The sequence below is a fragment of the Leucopleurus acutus genome, assembly GCF_964270905.1.
Source record: "Leucopleurus acutus genome assembly, chromosome: Y".
In the NCBI taxonomy this organism is placed as follows: domain Eukaryota; kingdom Metazoa; phylum Chordata; class Mammalia; order Artiodactyla; family Delphinidae; genus Leucopleurus; species Leucopleurus acutus.
Window position 1 is genome coordinate 6,668,402 of NC_139164.1, and position 13,602 is coordinate 6,682,003.

Consider the following 13,602-nt stretch of genomic DNA (forward strand, 5'->3'; position numbering starts at 1 on the left):
CAATGCGAGGTGTTTTCAGTATTCAAAGGATGTGAACTGAATGTGACATTCCAAATAGAAAAAAACCAGCAACAACTCACATGCATTTGTCTGCTCGTGCTACCATAATAAAGCACGGAAGATTGGGTGGTTTAAATAACAGAAATTTATTAGGGCTTCCCTGGTGGTCCAGCGGTTAAGACTCTGCACTCCCAATGCAGGTGGCATGGGTTCGATCCCTGGTCGGGGAGCTAAGATCCTGCACGCGGCGTAGCCCAAAAGAATAACAAACAAACAAACAGAAATTTATTTTCTCACAGTCTTGGCATCTGCAAGTTCAAGTCAAGGTGTCGGCAGGGTGGGTTTCTCCCGCGTCCTCCCTCCTTGCTGTGTCCTCACACAGTCTTCCCTCTGTGCATGTCTGTGTCCCAGTCTCCCCTGCTTATAAGGACACCAGTCAGATTGGATAAGGAAGGGTCACCCTAATGACTGCATTTGATTTATTTACTACTTTAAAGGCTGTCTTTCCAGAAACAGTCGCATTCTAAGGTGCTGGGGGTTAGGACTTCAACATACGAATTTGAGGCAGGAGACACAATACATCCTATCTTGAAAAAAAGACCAGATGCCTAGCCAGGTCAAGGGTAGCAGAAGGGGCTACCACCCACCTCATCTCACATCCAAGGCAGGTGATGGAAAGCTCTGTCCTCACTCCTGTTTACTTCTCCAAGTACGTTCACCACGTGCTACCACCTGATACAACCGGCTCCCTTTGTAGTTTCGGTTCCAGTCTCCCTGAGGAAAATTAGAAGCAAGCCCCGAAGCAGACCTCGGCCAGAAGTTTGTACGTGAAGTTGGGGAGCACACCCCCCTTCTTCATTTCTGCCTGTGGCAGATGCTTCCTCAAAGCTGAGACATGCTCTGCAAACATCCCCGAGAGGTCACTGTGCCGTGGAGCACACGAATGAATCCTGGACTCTCAGGCCTTTGTGAGTCGGCCAGTCATGGAAACAAATATCAGCCTATGCGTTAGGAGCCATAGAACATCAGATGGGCCTCGATGAAATTACATATTGGATTCAATGAAAACTGGGCAGTAATTCTCAAGAGAAGTTTAACACCTCTTCCTACCGTCTTTTTTTAAAAAAAAATAATACTTTTTTTTAAAGAGCCGTTTTAGATGTACAGAACGGTTTAGCATATAGTACAGAGAGTTCCCAATTTTCCTCCTCCCACACACCATTTCCAGTGTTAACACCTTTTGTGTAAGAGTAGTACCTTTGTTACAGTGAATGAATCAATACTGATAAAATCCACAGCTGACATTAGAGCTCACTTCTGGTTCTGTACAGGTCTACCTGTTTGGACAAATGCAAAATGTCATGTATCTGCCACTACAGTATCATGCAGAATCCACTGACTGCCCTGAAAATCCCTCGTGTTCCCCGTATTCGTCCCTTCTTTCCCATCCCCAGAACCCCTGGCAACCACTGATCTTCTCAGTTTTGCCTTTTCTAGAATGTCGTAGAGTTGGACTCATACAGTATGTAGACTTTTCAGATTGGCTTCTTTCACTTAGTGATAGGCGTTTAAAGTTCCTCCTTGTCTTTACATGCCCTGATAGCTCATTTCTTTTTGTTGCAGAATGATATTCTATTGTATGGATGTGCCACAGTTTATCCATTCACCTACTGAGGACCATCTTGGTTGCTTTCGGTGTTTGGGGAGTAAAACTGCTGAACATTCCTGTGCGGGTTTTTGTGTAGACATAAGTTTTCAACTTAGTTGGGTAAATACCTAGGAGCACGGGTGCTGGATCGTATGTTTTGCTTTGTAAGAGACTGCCAGACTCTTCCACAGTGGCCTTACGTTTTGCATTCCCACCAGCAACGCGTAGGAGTTCCTGTTGCTCGGCATCCGGTTGGCGTTCGATATTTTGCCTAGCTGCGTGGCTTGTGGGATCTTACTCCCAAGACCAGGGACAGAACACAGCCCTGGCAATGAAAGCACCAAGTCCTAACCCCTGAATGGCCAGGGAATTCCCCGTAGTTTGTCTTAATGTGCAATTTCATTGTGATATGTGATATGCTGCATCTTTTCATAGGCTTGTTTGCCATCTGTATATCTCTTTGATGAGTTGTTCTTTTTTCCAGCTCTTTGGCCCATTTTTATTCTGTATTGTTTTCTTATTGTTGAGTTTTGAGCGTTCTTTGCATATTTTGGATATAATCCTTTATCAGATATGGATTTTGCAAATATTACTTCCTAGTCTGTGGTTTGTCTTTCCATTAACAGTGTCTTTTGCAGAGCAGAAGTTTTTAATTTCAATAAGTCCAGTTCATCAGTTTTTTTTTTTCCATGGATCATGTTTTTGGTGTTGTATCTAAAAACTCACTGCTAAAACCAAGGTCGTCTAGATTTTCTCCTACGTTATCTTCCAGGAGTTTTATGTTTTTGCTTTTTACATTTAGGCCCATGATCAATTTTAAGTTAGCTTCCGTGAAAAGCCTTGAGGTCTGGGCTAGATTAATTTTTTTGTTTGTTTTGTCTATGGATGTCTGTTGTTTCAGCACCATTTGTTAAAAAGGATATTCTTTCTCCATTGAAATACCTTTGCTGTTTTGTCAAAAATTAGTTGACTATATTTGTGTGGGTTCCTGCTGCCTTTTTACTAAACATTTGGCTACTGTTTAGGGGGAATACTGATTGCATTTGTTGCGAGCGGATTCTTGTATTCCAGCTCTCTGCAACAGCAAACAAAAATACTTGTTTGGAATATAGATATTGTGCAGTGGATACCTGTGTAGATCCTTGCTGCTCATGGCCTCCAAATTAACCTTTATACTTTTGTCAGAACGCACTAGCTCCTTTCCTGCTCTACTTTAATGTGCTTTTTCCCCTTTCTTCTTACACCATTCGAAAAATCTGCAAAACATATTAAATAAGATAGTCTAATTTAACACGTTCCTACCACCCATCTAGCATTCAGAAGGTGGAATTTCTCGGTGTTATTAGGATAAATGTAGGGGGTCGCCTTTCCTGTCTGAGGTCTTACAGAGTCCCGGGGGGCTCCTAGGAGTCTGTGATCAAAGTGCTCGACTCCATACTTGCAAGAAGACCGTTGGGATTATTGGGACACGATCAAACAGGCAAGATGGATTCCAAGCTCCCTTGCATTGTTAGCTACGGAAGACCAGCTGTAAAAAAAAAAAGTAGTCACGCCGGGTCCTAGTTTGGAAGCGAGGATTTCCACCGCTTTCTCATACTTTAAATGATTGGCGTCTGCCAAGTAATCAAAACATACCAAGGAACCTTTTCATCGTGTTCAGTTCGCAATTTCCAAGCGGCTAACGACGAGCACGGCTGGCAAGCCAGTGGGCCAGTTTGGCTGCGCGGCTACTCGAGAGTGTGCGGTAGCCGGGGGCCGTGTCCCGGTAAAGCCGAGAGCTGTAATGATGTCAACTTGTTATTTACTTTCCAAATCTGAATGACTGAGCAAGGCGAAAGGAGAATCAATCAACCACAATGTGACCCTACAGGCGGAAAAAACGCAGCGCTCCCACCAGCAGGCGGTGGGGGAAGGGAAGCACGTGTAACCGGGGCAGGGTTGCATCAGTAGCTCGCTCGGGTTTTCTGTTGCCCCCCTGGTTTTTCGATTGCCTGTTAATACCTCAGCGTCAGTCCTCACAAGCCCAAGGAGCCCGGGAGCGACGACGGGCAGGCTCAAGGGAAGGTCCCACCACGTCCTTTTGGGGGGCCTTGAATGGCAACTGATACAAAATAAGGCAAAATCTATTCTGCTGATTCACAATTATGGAGACTGTGTAAGTGTATCTTTTATTGATGTGCTCTAATAATAATGTGCAGCAACCGTCGTTTTACATCACTGACGTTTCACAGCAATATTTGGCAGCATAATTTTTAGTCTGCCTTTTTGATGGAGGACCAACCCCTTAAACACTCACCTCGGGCCCCCTCTCCGCAGAACCAGTGCAGCAAATGGCCCCGTATCCCAGCAAGGAGCAAGTGAGGTTCCAGTGTAAAACGCTGAGTGTGTACTGGGCTCTTGGGGTGAAGCTCCTTACACGCCAAAGGGAGGGGCAAACTTATTCTAAAATGTTCGGCAAAGCAGACACCCAAGGTGCCGGCGGGTGGGTGCAGATGTCTGTTTAAGTGAACTCAGGCCTCGAGTGGGGGGCAGTTGTCACCAAGCAGGAGGGGAGGCAGGAGAGCTGGGGCCTCGGGTTCACCAGGGCTGGGCCGAGCGAGCTGCGGCAACCTTAGCACTTGGCCGGGGCCCGACGCCCGACGCCTCCGGGCGGGGGCGGGGGTGAGAAGGCCCGAGGGCCCGGCTTCTTCCCCCTGCCCCCGCCGGGAGCCTCCACCCCGTTGGGCCCGAGTTTCTTTCTCCCCACGCACTGCCGGCTCTTCGCTGGAGGCATTTTGCAAAGGTCGAGGCTCCCCCTGGGCCCCCACTTTTCCGGGGAGGGGAGGAGACCAATGGGGTGCCCTCCCGGCCGCCGATTTTGAGGGAGCGGCGTCCTCAGGCAGGTTGCAGGGGTTCTGCTAGGGCAGCTGGGCGGCTGCTTCTTGGAGGTGGGGGAGGGTAACAGAGCGCTGGCCCGGTTCCCCCCTCCCCTGGAAACCGCGGTGCTGGTGACCAGGCTCCTGTCCCGTGCTGGCTGGGTCCGGGCCTAGGACGGGGTGGGCACAGGCCTGCGTCTCCTTCCGCCCGCATGGAGGCCACGAGGGAGGGACGGGGTTCGGATACACTAGGGAGACCCGGATTCCCTTCAGCCACTCCGGGCGCGGCGGGGAGAGCAGAGTCAGGGGTGAGGGACGGGGGAGGGTCGCAGGTTACCCCGCCGTGGGGGCGGGGCGGGCCGGGACGCGAGTCTTCCCTGGAGCCCTGGGGGAGGGGCTGTTGGGGGCGGACTCTCCCCCTCGTGGCTGTGGGGGAGGGCAGGCCTGGTGTCCTCACCCTCCGTGGGGGAGGGACCAGCTTGGGACGCGCCCCTCCCCCCGGGCGTGGGGGGGGCTCGGGGGGGGACCCGGGCTCGAGTCCCCGGGCGGTGGGGGAGGGTGCGGGCTGGGGGCCGTGGGGGGAGGGGCCGGCCCGGCGGCGGAGGCGGCCTCCCTGGCAGTCCTCCCGGCCGGGGTCGGCGCGCTGGCGGCCGCTCCCCCCGGAGGTCACTGCCCGTGCCGGTCCCTCCCGCCGTCCCGCCCTCTGCCGCCGCCACCGCTCCCGCCCCAGCCCCCCCCCCCCGCACTCTGCGCTCGGGAGCGAGGTGCCGCCAGCGCCCCCGCCCCGCCGCTGCTGCCGCCGCCGCCGCCGCCGCCGCAGCGCCCTCGGCCGCCATTCGGCATCCGAAACTTTCCAGCGCCCGCGCCTCTCGGGGACTCGGCTGCGGCGGGGCGGGGGCGGCCCGGGGGCGGCGCGCGGCTGCTCCGGGCGCCGGGCCCTCCTCGGCCGCGGCACGGCCCGGGCTCGGAGACGGCCGGCCGGAGGGAGGTTCGGGGCGGCGGCGCCGCCGCAAGTTGCGCTGCTCGCGGCGAGGTGAGTGTGCGGGGCGGGGTGGCGCGAACTTGTCCCGCGTGGGGGCCGGCGGTTCCCTCCCTCCGGGGTCAGACCGGCGGCCCGGGGCTCCCGCACGCTCCGGCCGCCTCCGGGGCTCTGGAGGGGCAGGTCCCCCAGTGTCTCCCGGGCTTGGGCTGGGGTGCGGCGCGCTCCCTGCAGGCTGCACAATACCCCGTTTTGGCTGCTCCCCAAAGTGCCGGCGCGTTGGGGGCGGGCGGAGGCTGGGGGGGCTCCTTTGTTTCGGGGAGGGGGAGGCGGCCGGCAAGTTTGAGGAAGCGCTCGATTTGTCCCCCGGTGCCCCTTTGTCTGCCCAAACCGGGGCTGGCTGGACGGACCTGCGCCGCCGCGGGATCCCCTGTGGGGGGAGGGGAGCCCCATTCATCCCCGGGCGCGGGCCGGCCAGTCCCGGGCCGGCTGGAAGCGCGGCGGCGCGGGCCCTGGGCGGCTCAGTTTCTGAGGCGCAGAAACTGTCAACGAAGTCGGGAGATCCCCAGCCCGAGCGAGGAGCGCGGGCTGGGGGCGACTTCGGCGGACGGGGGGCGTCCCTGGTCTGGCCGGGTCTGCGGAGCGCGGCCTGGGGAGGCTGCAGACCTGTTGCTCCCGGGCTGGGGGAGGGGTGCCTCCAGATTCGCGTCCCGGGCGCTGCTCCCCAGGGGGACCTTGCCCACGGGGGCCGGTTTTCGGAACGGGGTGGTGCGCGCCTTCGGGGGTCGCCGGAGGTCGCCGGGTCTGTGACAGTTGCGGGCGCTGGGTTAGGGCCTGCCCTTCACGTGCGCTGTCCGTGCGCTGTGAGGCCCGCGCCAGGGCTCGTTCTTAGCACGGCCTCGCATTTTCCGAGCCCCTCGCTTTGGAAATTCCACAAAGTTAGAGTCGGAGGTGGGTTTTTTTTTTTCTTTTCTGTCGCTGATGTTGTAGAGCAGAACCCCCAAAGAAACAAGCTCCAGGTCTGTCCCTTGTGCCACGGTTTCTGCTTTGCTTTGTCACATGTGGTTTGACCTGACTGCTGGATGTTTTTCTCTCCAGGAGCGCCGCCTGGGTCCCTGGGTTAACCTGCAAGGGGAGGGGCGGGACTCCAGCCTGGGAGGGGGAGGGGGAGGGGAGCGCCCCTCTTCAGTCCTGAACGGTGGCCTCGGGGTAGGAAATGGCCCAGGACGATTTTATGAGAAGTTTACAACTAGTCATTCCTAGGAAAGACGCGATGGGGGTGGGGGGCGAATGTTGAGTTTGGAACAGTTGAGAGGTGAAGATGACGCTTTTATGTTAAGGGATGTTAATATCTCAAACGTCCGGCAGATTTTCGTGGAAAACCCCCCAGCTGGATAATGAGTCCAGGGATGAAAAGTTGAAGTGCATCACTTGACCCACTTACGAAGATCGCCCCTTAAGGATATTCCAGACCTGAAGGGAACGCACACCTGTGGGATGAAAATGGAGACTTCAGGTGTTGATTTGGTGTTGTGCACAGCAGGGTGCGTGTCACTGGATCTTCTCAGGCTGGCTCTTCTTGTGTTTCTGTCCGGGGCTTAAGTCACTCCAGGAATTGTCAACACCCCCCATTTAAATTTCGCACCTTGACCCTTAAGTCTTCCCAAGCTCACCCCTCCCGAAGGTTTGGGTGTTTAAATGAAGCGTGTGGCGTCCTAGTTGGTCTCGAGTCTTTACCTTTAACCAAGGGAGTCTCAGTTTTCTCATCTGTGTGATGGCGTCATGAGTCTACCTGGGTGGGCTGTTAGGAGGGTTTCAGCTCTAGCCAGCAGAAAGGGGAATAGAGCCCCTGAGTCCACCTGCATCAGGACACCATGCTTTGCTAGAAAAGCAGTCTTTGTCCCCGTTTGGCCGGAACTAGTGAAAGGGCCCACCCTGTTGTTGTGCTCTACTGTTGACCTTCAAATCCTGTAACTTTTCTGAGTGTCGTTTTCTATGTGTGTAAAAATAAAAACGGGAACTGAAATCGTGGTACTCATTGGGTAGTGCAAGGACAGAAAGAGGGAATGTAAGTGTAAGTTTTTTGAAAACTACAGAGCTGCCTGTAAGTTTTAGCTGTTGGTATTGTGCAGGTAGAATCATTTTCCTAATGTTACTCTAATGCCGTGCAGTGAGGATTTTACACGCACTTACTACCCTGTGTGCAGCAGTTATTTCCATCCTGCTTCACAGTCCACTGACTTGCTAATACATGGTGGAGGGAGGATTGTTTGATTCCGAAAGCCCACCTCTTAAGCTTGGTGTTATCTTGCCTTCCTGTGTATACATTGTGTGAATCTTCCCACTTGGAGACAAGCTCGTTAAATTACACACACACACAATTTCTCTCTCCCTCCCTCCCTCCCTCCCTCCCTCCCACACAGAAGAACCTACATTGAAATCTGTTTATACACCTAGATGAATCTCAACAGAAATCATGAAATGTCCACCACAGTGGAAAGATTGTTTTCGTCTATAGCTTAATTATCCAGTGTGGCAGCCACTAGCCAACATGTGCATATTTAGATTCAAATTAACTAAAATTCAGTAACCATTCTGTTGTTACTAAAATAAACAACTCTGTTGTTTCAGTGCTTTACCCATAATTCACATACTCAATAGATGTGTGTAGCTAGTGGCCGCCATATTGGGACAGCGCAGAACTTGCAGAACGTTCTATTGGAGGGAGATTCTCTATAGTTACTGCAAGTAAGGATTAATAAAGAAGGCAGTAAAGAGAGTTAGTCTACTTTTTGTGGGAGGAGGGGAGAGGCTGTAAGAGTTTGAAATAATTTACTGGTAGACTTTAAAAAGAAAGGCAGGCGCATTTCAGCTAGCAGGTGACCTAGGAAAGTGATTTCAGTGAGATTTGACAGCTGTGGTTTTTTAGATTGAGGTGGTTTGGATCACTTTTGATTTAGAAAACCAGAACTCCAAGCTAGAGTCTCTCACTGAGTATTTAACCTTGGACATGGCATTTAGTGGCTCTCTGCCTCAGTTTCCCCATCTGAAAAATGGCATAGCCAGTCCCCACGTGGCCCGCCTTTGTGTGTGTCGCGGCGCACATCTCTCGGGGTGGTGGGGAGCCCAAGGTGTCACCGTCAGTGAAGCCCCACGTAGGTGATTAGAGGCCTTACCTGCTACGTTTAAAGCCTTGCTCACCATGGGCTACCTACTCCTCCCCCCAAGTTTAGGCCTCAAGTTTTAATTTCTTGAGGACAAAATCTTCTGTTGTTAAAAGGCTGATCGGGAATCCTTCCAACAAAGTGAGGCTCAACAGTAGTCAGAGTATTTTTAAAAAGTGGCTGAGTGCTGGCCGTTTCCTGTAGACGGGTCCCTGAGTCAGGATGTTATTTTTATTACTTAGCTGGTGTGTTCTTTGCATAGTCTTTTGTATTTTTTTATAGCAGCCTATTAGAAATTTTATTTGTGGTTGGGGGGGAAAACCCAGTTTTGCATCTGTGAGAGGTGACTTCCCAGATCGCCCTCTGCCATTTGTCCTCACTCTTGCCTTGCCTCAGGACTGCTGTGACCTGTCAAGCCTTTGAGACACCTGGGATATCCATGATTCTCTTCCAGAGGCGGGCAATGGGTTCCTGCAGAGGGAAGCCAGGCCCCCAGAGCCATCTCACGTAGGTCCCGAGTGTCAGGAGTTCAGACCGTTCCTCAGTTACCTATTGGGAGGGAGGACCCCACACCCCAACCCTGAGGCTGCCCCCTCTGAGCTTTCCGCCAGGTGTCTGCGTCTTGGGCTCTGCACACGTGGTTATTGCCAGGCCTGACCCAGGCCAGAGGACAAGCACGATCGCTCTGCCCTGTGAGGCGAGACCGCCCCAGGTGTGGTGTCCCCGATACCTTGCATTTGCCCCCTTTTTCTCCTGTAAGAAGAGTACGTGACTTCCAATAAGTTGTTCATCTTTCACCACCCAAGACATTCAAAAAATCGTTTCAATCGGGAAGCAAGACTAAAGTCATTTTGTAAACATTTTTTTAAGTTGGAAAGATAAACTTTTTTTTTTTTCCATAACTATGTTTAGCGTGAAGGAAGTAACTGGCCTCTTGAGTGGAGACTGGATGTGAGTTTTTCCCTCGGGTCTGGCCCTCCTTGGCCCTTGCGTCCTGTCCATCCTTTCCATGGGGCTCGACCAACCGGATGGCCCTGGCCACATTAGCAGAAAGAGACCCAGCAACCAAAATGAATGCTGGGTGTGGGAAGGGACAGACAGGCAACATGTTTATAGACGGAAAAGAGAGCCTGCTCTGAGAAAATGAGTTTCAGACCTCAGGGGGAAAATGCCGTCATTAAGGAGTGTGCTCCCCGGGAACTTGGCCATGGAGGCGGCCGCCTCCTGCAAAGCCTTCCCATGCGGTTATCGCCGGCATCAGATATTTATTGGGAATCCGCCGCCTGATTGAAGATGGCAGATGTGAACTGGAAGCCATTGAAAAGTTAAATCGGAGCAAATTTAAACTTGAAAACAGAGGACAGAGTATTTTCTTCTGATAGAGGAAGCTGGGTTCCGTTTCCATGGCTTTGGTTTCTTCTTGGTCCTTGGCGGGAAGAGGTCGAGCTGGAGGGCGACTCGCAGGCTCGAGAGAAAGGGTGACTTAGAGACGAAGGTAGAGGAGATGGTTGTTCACGGAGGCCGTCTGTTCAGCGTTGAACTCTGGAAGCTTGTAGTCAGCCCACGGTTCTCAGGGCAGTTTGGTCCCCTACCGTCAAGCAGCTTTTGGCAATGTCTGGAGACGTGTGGTTGTCACACGTTGGGGGAGGGGGACGGTGATGTTCCTGGCATCCCGGGGGGGGGGGTGCGGGAGGTCCGTGGATGCTGCGTAACATCCCACAGGGCACGGGACAGACCCACCCCAGAGAACGCCCCGTTGCTGGATGCCCGTGATACTAGGGTGGAGACACCAGCCCTGAGTTCAGCTGTGCAGTCCTGTTTCGAGCAAGGTCCACGGGCGGGTGGACGTCAAGATAGGTATCCGGCGCTGGGGTTCTCACGGCTCCCGTAGGCCATTTTGGGATACATTAGGAAGTAAATGAGAAGGGAAAGGAGGCGGCGGGAAGCGGATGGCCTTTGAGAAGAAAGAAACGGGAGCGGCGCAAGGCCAGGAGGTGTTGGGGACGGGAGGGGGGGCGCTCCGAGTCCCCTGAGCTCTGTCTCAACTGGAGTATTTTAGAGCCCCCGATGCCAGCGCTCCTGCATGGCGCCTTCCTGTTGGTTTTGCTGATGTCATTGCAGATTGACCAGGTCTCACTTTTGGTCGGCTTCTTGGGACTTGGGTATTTATCAGGGGAGCACCGGTTCCTGTCTCCTGTTTTCGGACCCTCTCTGTGCCCAGCGAAATGTCGGTTAACCTGGCCTCGGGGTAACCTCCGTTTGGGAGGGCGGGGACAGGTCAGGGTGGGAGGTGGGCGGGGACAGGTCAGGGTGGGAGGTGTTTGCTGCTTGCAGGACCTTGGCTCCCGTTTCAGGCCCTGTCCTCTCCTGTGAATAGTTGATTCGGGAAGGGCGGGGGGCAGCTGGGTACGGACCTGCAGTGGGGCCCTCTTCCAGGGCTGGGCACAGCTGGCACCTGGAGTCTGGTACTCCGGAGCCAGCCCGTGGCCCCGTGTCCTGTGACCCCCCCCCCCCAGAGGAGCGCCAGGCCCAGCCTGGTTGGGGGCCCTGTGGGCTCCTGTGGTCATGGGGTCGGGGACGTGGTCGCAGGGAAACCTGGTTTGCAGCCAGTTCACCATGCACTCACTGCCTCTGGGCACATCCGTTACCTTCTCTAGCCTTAGGTTTCTTCTTGAGAGAGAAAGAAAATAAAATCTGTTTCTCAGGCTTGTATTAACAGAAGGAGGATTCTTATCATGCTTGGAGCTCAGTGTCCTTAGGTTTTCCTCTACTCTGAAGCTGGGAATTGGTGTGGAAATATCCAATGATGACAAAAATAATAATATATCTTCTTTAGTTACGGTGGTCTCCATCAATGGCTTGCTTGCTTTTCTTATCTCCCCTCCCCACCCCCACCCTTAAGTTAAATTTCAGGGCTGGCATACGCACACAAACACACACACGTGCTATATACAGACACATGTATATCCTCTATATATTTCCTAAATTTACTATATGATAAATTATGAATTTCAGCATGCTTAAATTTCTGTAACCACCACCATCATCAGGATACCAAACAACTAAATTCCGTTACCCCAGAGGTGTCCGCGGTGCTTTGCCTCCACACTCCCCACTCCCTCAGCCCCTAACCTGGGGCACCTGCCCATCAGCTCCGCTCTCCTGGTCTTGGTAATCGCATTTTAACTCAGGATGAAATGCCTAATAGTGAATCTCTCCACTCTTCCAGCACCTTCCTTGACTCATGAATTTTATACTGTAGCACACTTGGGCCCGTGTGTTTTCCTCAGAATGATTTTGCACTGTGGATTTTATCAAAAGCAAGGAAAAGCCAAAACTTAGAGTTTCTTAATACTTGTAAGAAATCATAGTGAAAAAGTATCAGGTGTCGTGTTGGAGCCGCCTGTAGGATTTGCACATTTCCTACGCCAGTTGATTGTTGCTGCCAAATCAGTTGAGATGGGACATTTTTGGATGCACTTTCAGAGACTTTTTGGAGCAGTACTATGTAAAATGTATCAGTAGGTTAGACTCATGTCTTTAGTTTCAAAAACAGGACACACATTAAGAGGCGTGGTTTTCCCAGTGGGTTGATAACGTGACCGTAAAGTGCGCTAAAAATATCCAGTTGTGTTTGCATTAGTTTGTTGTAGAAATGAATTCCTACATCTATGTTTCTGTGTGGTGGTGAACCGGAATTTTACCTTGGGTCGTAATTTCACTATTTGTGATCGAATAAGGAATATCGTGTTTTCTAGAGGATCCTTCGCCTGGCATCTGGGTCAGTTGTGTCCTGCCTTGGGTTGCCCGCCTGCTTGTGTGAAGTTGTTGAACCTGTGTGTGTCCTCACTTGTAAGTGAAAGGCTTGATGAGCTGATCTTGAGGCCTCTCCTACCCCGTGTGTGCGGATTGTAATGTGGAAAAGGCACACGTTAAATGTTGCGTGGGCTCTTTTTTTTTTTAAAACACTTTTGTAGGTTAAGGATTATTGTGGTTTTATATTAACTAGCAGTTTGGGTAAACTATGTTCCATGCTTTAACTATCGTTTTACCCATGATTGAAGTAAACAGTATTCAGCTTAACATCGCTAAGTTACTGTAAAAAAAAGCCCGAGCAGTTCAGAAGACACTTTGGGCTGTGGGGTGCCTCTGAATAACTCTTATGAGTGTTGTAGTTTCCCAGTCTCAGGAGACCCCGTAAAATAAGCACAAACAATGCTCACGGCAAAATTCATAGTGTTTAGAAGAGAGTGTCTCTGCCTTGAATTCCTGTCATTTTTTCCTATCGTGGTGGATGGAGCTGGAATCCTGAAAAGAAAACATGAGAGTTTTCTTTGCTTACTTCTTTTGAGCCTGGAACCCAGAAAATGACCCCAGATAGCCAGCCCTGAGCACTTTCCTTTCTGGAATACTTTCCGCCAACCCCCAGGGAGAATACAGAGGCAGGAGGAGGTGAGCACTCTCCCGGCGCCCACCCCCCCCACCCCCCCCCCCCCCCCGCCGGCGTGATCACCTTCTCTCTCTCCAAGATACTGAAGGCTTTCCTCATGTCTACTGCAACCTGGACACCCAACCTCATCCATGTTGAAGCAAGGCTAGAGGGACACTGTCCGCTTCTTGGAGAGCTTAACTCATAACTATTACAGACTTGCCCGTTGTCATTGGGCTTTAGAGTCTGTGTGAACATCCGGTATCCAGTTTGCAAACACTTCTGCTTGTTTAAACTTGCCGATAGATGGAAATTCGGGCAAAAGAAGCTTACTGTATGTGATGCCATTTTATTTCTTAAATCAGTAATAACAGATACTTTAATATGGTAAGACCACGTAAGTCACGATTGGGAACTGGAGAAAATTCTGTGTAACTGAGCAGTGCTTTTTGTTTCTAGTGCGTTGGGGTGATTTTTAGCTTAGCCGGATCAACTCTACCCTTCGAGGTACCCTTGTTATCTTGACA

The 13,602-nt window shown here is 52.0% G+C and overlaps 1 protein-coding gene across 2 annotated transcripts in view; it reads left to right on the plus strand.

Annotated features, from left to right (window-relative positions):
- Nucleotides 1–5,295: 5,295 nt before the first annotated feature.
- Nucleotides 5,296–13,602, plus strand: part of LOC309978910 (F-box-like/WD repeat-containing protein TBL1X) — a 228,263-nt gene continuing 219,956 nt past the window's right edge. Inside the window, exon 1 of one of the 2 annotated variants that reach the window (XM_082865581.1) lies at nucleotides 5,296–5,536. The gene's annotated coding sequence lies outside the window, so the exon portion shown is untranslated. Of the gene's footprint in view, nucleotides 5,537–5,841; nucleotides 7,027–13,602 lie in introns of those variants that run through there. The other variant, XM_082865582.1, reaches the window with a different exon arrangement.